This window comes from Pavona decussata, unplaced genomic scaffold, assembly GCF_977016875.1.
Source record: "Pavona decussata unplaced genomic scaffold, jaPavDecu1.1 SCAFFOLD_476, whole genome shotgun sequence".
Taxonomy (NCBI): domain Eukaryota; kingdom Metazoa; phylum Cnidaria; class Anthozoa; order Scleractinia; family Agariciidae; genus Pavona; species Pavona decussata.
In genome coordinates, this window is record NW_028145812.1 from 426423 (window position 1) to 431972 (window position 5550).

Consider the following 5550-nt stretch of genomic DNA (forward strand, 5'->3'; position numbering starts at 1 on the left):
TCAGCTAATCAAGACCATAAGTACAGGGTTTTCAGTTTTATCTTGGGACTTGTCAGTACAGTAACATTTTCCAATTTAATTATTTTGTTTTCGGAAAATTATTCCAGTCTGAAATACTTAAAAAATACATTCTTGGTTATTATATCTAGAAGGTGATCACAAATTGCACTTATCTTAAATTCGAGTTTAGTTGTGATCAAGAGTATAACAACCTTTTGTCAATCAGTTACTTTAGCTATAATGCTGACACTTCCAAGGGAGCCGAGAGCCACGAAAATCTAATATTGGAATTTTTATTGAAAATTATTTGCTTGCGCTATAGGTATATCTGCTCTTTTTAAGGCCAGTTTTCAAGCTGAAACTTCTATAAGACCAGCTAAGGCAACCTACTGAATAGTTTTTGTTTTCGGTCCCTTGACCTTGAGGCTAACAAAGCGATTACACTTTCAACTGGAAATAATATCATGGTATAATAATGTGCCAAAGCTCCAGTGCTGTCTTTCAGCGTTTGTAGTTTTAATCCTTTGATGAAATAGGAAAATGCTATTGCTTTCAGTAGTTTTCCAGCTGAAATTTATCTCATCAGGCTCACATATCACTGATGCTAGTACGTATTCCTAGATGTGGATGCAATTAAATTGTTTTGAAGAAAAGTACAATATCTTTCGGCCGTTAAAACAGCCATCACCAGTAACGAAAAAAATGTAACAAAATTGAATTTGAGATAAATATATAACATAAATATTTTACTTATAACTTGTTTACCGCAATCAAGACGTTTAATTAATCAGTGTGAAACACCAAACCCAAAATTTAAATGTGAAGCCTGGACATGATTGATTCTGTTTTTCTTGTTGAGGTAAAAAAAAAAAATGCCAATAAATTAAAATAGTACGGGATAACTATATATCTTTAACTTTTGGGACCATTTTCAAAAAACCAATGAGTAGATTGTAAACGTTACACAGTTAGGGTTGACGCAATCAGAGAAATAAAGCAACGTGTTGTTAAACGTAAAAGTGGTTATTATTTTGCTCTCATAGTTATTAATAAGTTACATAAATCACGGCTCAAAATTAAACAGAAATGCGGGCAACAGAGTCTTCTTGCAAAAGCTCCAACAAAAACAATGGATAAAATGACAGAGCCGTTCAGTTGATGTTATACCCTAAGCATTGTGTTTTCCATATCAAGCAAATTTCCAGGATTAGAATGAATCACCAACTATGGATACTTTCTCTGTAAACCACAGAATAGGAAACAGTATTAGGGTCAAAAGTCATCAGACATGTTTAAGTCATTCGAGAGCTTAACGGATACAAATGACTCAGACTGCTACGGCTTCGGATCCTTCTCCATACAAGTAACTTCTGCTTAAATGAAACCACTCGGAAAACATTCCTCTTCTCTTGTTTGTCTGTCGTAATTTTTTTTTCCTCACGGGTAGCATGTTTCTTCGTCTAAAAAGCCAGTTATTCGTTGTTTGTCTTATTTCTTTATTGTTTTTTTTTATTTTTGATTTTATTGTTTGCTGTCGGTTGATTTCATCTTTAGTTATAAGGGATAAACGGTGACATGACAAACATCTTATGTTGGTCTGATCTGAAATCGTACCGATTTAGTGGGTGGGGGGGGGGGGGGGGGGTTGAGATCGTGCTTGTCTCGTATAAACGCTTCATGCTTTCACACCATGCCAGACTCATGAGTAATACGACAGATGTGAGTGGAACGTCCGCACCGGGAAAACGTGACTCCCTAATTAGAACAGAAAACGAAATTTCCTTTCTCCTTGAAATTTTCTCCTTGGAAGACCACCTCTTTTTTATTTATTTATTTCTTTTTTTTTTTTGTAAGTTGAAAACAACCACAAATCTCCTCTATCAAGCAGCTTGTAACAATATCGGGACCAGTCATCAGCTGTAGTGGATGTTGTCCCAGTTTATTAAATTACTACCATTTGATACATAAAGGATTTGCAAAAATACCGGGACATTCCGAGAAACAGAATCCACTTTCTAAATGAAACTGGGAAAAAATGACAAATATAACAGTTGAATAATTATGCTCCTAGTTATGTTCTTATCACTTCTGTTCGGAGTACAAATGTTAGCTGCAATCATAGCAAGTTACCCGTGAGGTGGTGACTGTTGACGTTCCAGGGTTTCGGAGATTTTGAAAATTTTTCTGAAAATTTGTTAGCTTTTTTCAGCAAGGTTAGATTTAGTTAGACATGACCACGGCAACATTGTGCTTGAATGTGCTAATGTTGTTAAAGATACTGGGAAGGTCACACTAAGAAGCGTACTAAAATGTCGCTGCCCAGGCTCGCAAACTGCAGAGACTAAGACGAAGAGCTTCCAACAATAAAAGGCCAAAAGGAGGAGATTAACTTCAAAACAATAGGTCCAACCCTTGGTCCAACTGATTTGCCTTGCGTGATATATCTCTTGTATATATAGTTTTACGAAACCTGGTACCTGTACATGAACATGCTCACCAGATTCACAATATTTCTGGCTTACTGAGCCGATCACCAATTTATTATATCTGCTAAATGGCATAATCTGGCTTGTATATGACGAGAGTTAACTGGCATAAGTAATTTTCCAGGTGATTAATTAATTAGTTCCCAATGCAGTCTATTCTCAGCAGCAGGCGGAAGTGGGGGGAGGAGAGAGGGTACAGACAGTGAGGCCTGGAACTTAGTATAGTTTACAAAAGTTTAGAATTTTGGCCGAGTGAGACAAAGTACTTATACATGGAGGCCGATAATTTGTGCTTCGGAGAGGAGGAATATCTGCATTTTTGAAAAGCTAACAGCAGCTCGCGATTCGGGAAATAATATTCCACTCCCTCAACCTTTCTGTAGCCTAAATTTTCAGCTTAAGCATTCGAACAGATCAAATCCCATTAGCTTACACAAATGTCTTCAAAAAGGCACAAAACGATTCGAGCAACAGATGAGACACAAGTTTAATTATTTTGCTTAAATTTTCTCATTGGGTGATATAGACCATCCGCCTGAAAGGGTTTATTTACAAAAACATATTGTACAGCATTCAAACAGCTTCTGCTTTCATCGAAGCTGTACACGAGGTGATAAAAATCGAAATGTTGAACAACACACTAAGCTATTTAAAAAAATATAGTTACTTTATTAGCAAACTCATACACACTCCCTAGCGGTTTCTTGAATCCTTCTGCACTAAAAGGTGGAAAAAAAAAATCTCTACCACGAGCGATTGTAAAGGATTTGTTCATATTATACATATTAATAATTTAGCGCAAAAAATAACACACGCATGTTGGACTATTTCTCTCTGCTCGTCTGGTAGATTATTTATCGTCAACACCTTACTTATCTGTAACTGAACGGGTCAGCTTATAATTTAGACGGGCAATCCGCCTGATTTTATCAGCCTTCTTGTATGTCTATTTACATGTATCTCAGAACAATTTATCCCTGTAAGAGCAAGGATTCTGGAACAACAAAGTGCCCAATCTCGTACCCAGAGTCTTCAGGCTCTTTGAAAAACGGTTATTAGCCAGGAAAGACTCTGGAGAATTGGGGATTTCGTTTTGATTGGCTGCATCATAACGGCTTGCATTATTTTACCGCACAAATCCTGCATTAATGAAATTAAAGTTCCCCAGTCTGTCTCCTGGTGACCAAGCGCTGACCAAAAAACCCTGAGGATTGTGTGTACGAAATTGCCAAGTGCCGTGTTCGCACTTAGAGGGATAATTTTTCGGACGGATTATTACTGCAAAGAAATTATTATGTGAAAGCAGTCATTGCGGAGAGCAAAGGTAGGGAAAAGCATGAAGATAGTCTATAAGTGGGCGAGTCTTGCCTCGTTTATAATCCTTCTTTCAATTTAGCGATGTCCGACCATGCTCTCTACACGTTCAATGCCTGGAATAGAGCGGTTTTCAATTGAGTGTCGAAAATGATTTCGCGTTTCCTTCCGTTTTGTTCAGTATCACGCTCTGTGATTTGTGAGAAAAACTCGCGTCACTTTTTCAACCAATGAGAAGCAAGACCAAAACCAATCGTGCCTTATTCGCACGCGTTTTCCCGCGCTTGGCGTCGGTTACAAGCATTTGCTTCGAATTCCGATTAGTACATTGCACTGTTCACGTGTTTTGTGATTGGCCATGGTAATTGCTTTGTTTTTCGCAGTTTACGACACTCAATTGAAAAACGCTCTAACTTAACCCTTTAAGCCCTAAAAGTGATCAGCATCAAATTTATCCTTGTAATATTAATGCTTATTCAACCCCTGAGGTCATGAGAATTAGAGATATCATCACCCAAGGTGAATTTTCTTGATATTTTAATAACTTTTCCCTAGTACTTTTATAAGAAAAGTATGGAAACAAGATAGGATAATTTGTTCTTTGATAGAAGGGGTTAAAGGGTTAATGGAATCTTCATTACTACTTAGTTTACACACAAGTCCAATTAGACGACGAACTCGTATTAAATGTATTCGGTCTTTCAGCATTGTGTTCCACGAACCATGTGCCTTGAAGCCGAACCAGCCATTTTTACGAAAACACCATTTTACAACATGTTACAACAAGTTCAAAAATTCATGTTATTAAATTTCAATTTGGTAATCCAAATCTTTAAAATTTTAACATCATAACAAGGATGTACGAAGACGCAAAGCTTATTAAAGAGGGAAATTCTAAAAGCACCTCTCAGTTGATTTTGCCACTCAATGAATTTAGGACAAAAATGGGACAATAAATCTGTGAATTGGTGGAGTTCCGTCTTGAGACGAGCTTTTTTTTATCTCTAATATAAATCCAATCTACGTCCTTGCAAACTAAACTGTTACAACTATTAATTCATAATACACTCTATTAAGGACAAACTTAAAGCTGCTCTTTATGCCTTGCCAGAGCCAGGACCTATTTTACCTTCTCTGTGCATGCGTCTGAACTGTTTTATAATTTTTGTGGGAAGCTGACTTCGTCTATCTTCTTTTCACTAATTTTTTTACAAGCCCAGAAAACTTATTACTTCTGGAATGGAGAGCAAACTTTAACTCAACTTAACTTAACTTCATTATTTATATAGCGCAAAATATATGGGTATATGATCTACATTTCAACGCCTATAATTCTACAATGTTACATCTTTTAAATAGTTAATAAATGGATACTAAATAAAGAATGTCACATATATATATATATATATATATATATATATATATATATATATATATATATATATATATATATATACCTGAATTTTTGAAAAGATGGCTCCAGAAATATGGCCTGATGTTAGTTTCTCTTGTGAGATTTTGCTTTTTTATTTATTTATTAATTTTTTTTTTTGCATTTTTTTTTGTTCTAAGTCAATAAGAAAAAAATATAAAGGGTCATTAGCAGATATTTATAAAGTCAAAATATTTTTCTCCCCCCCCCCCCCTCCCTCCCTCCTTGTTTTGCTAACCTAGCCCCACTCTCTCTCAAACGTCTTTTAACCGCGCAACGATTTGGCTTTGAATTCGGCGCGCGCTCTGAGATCAGAAC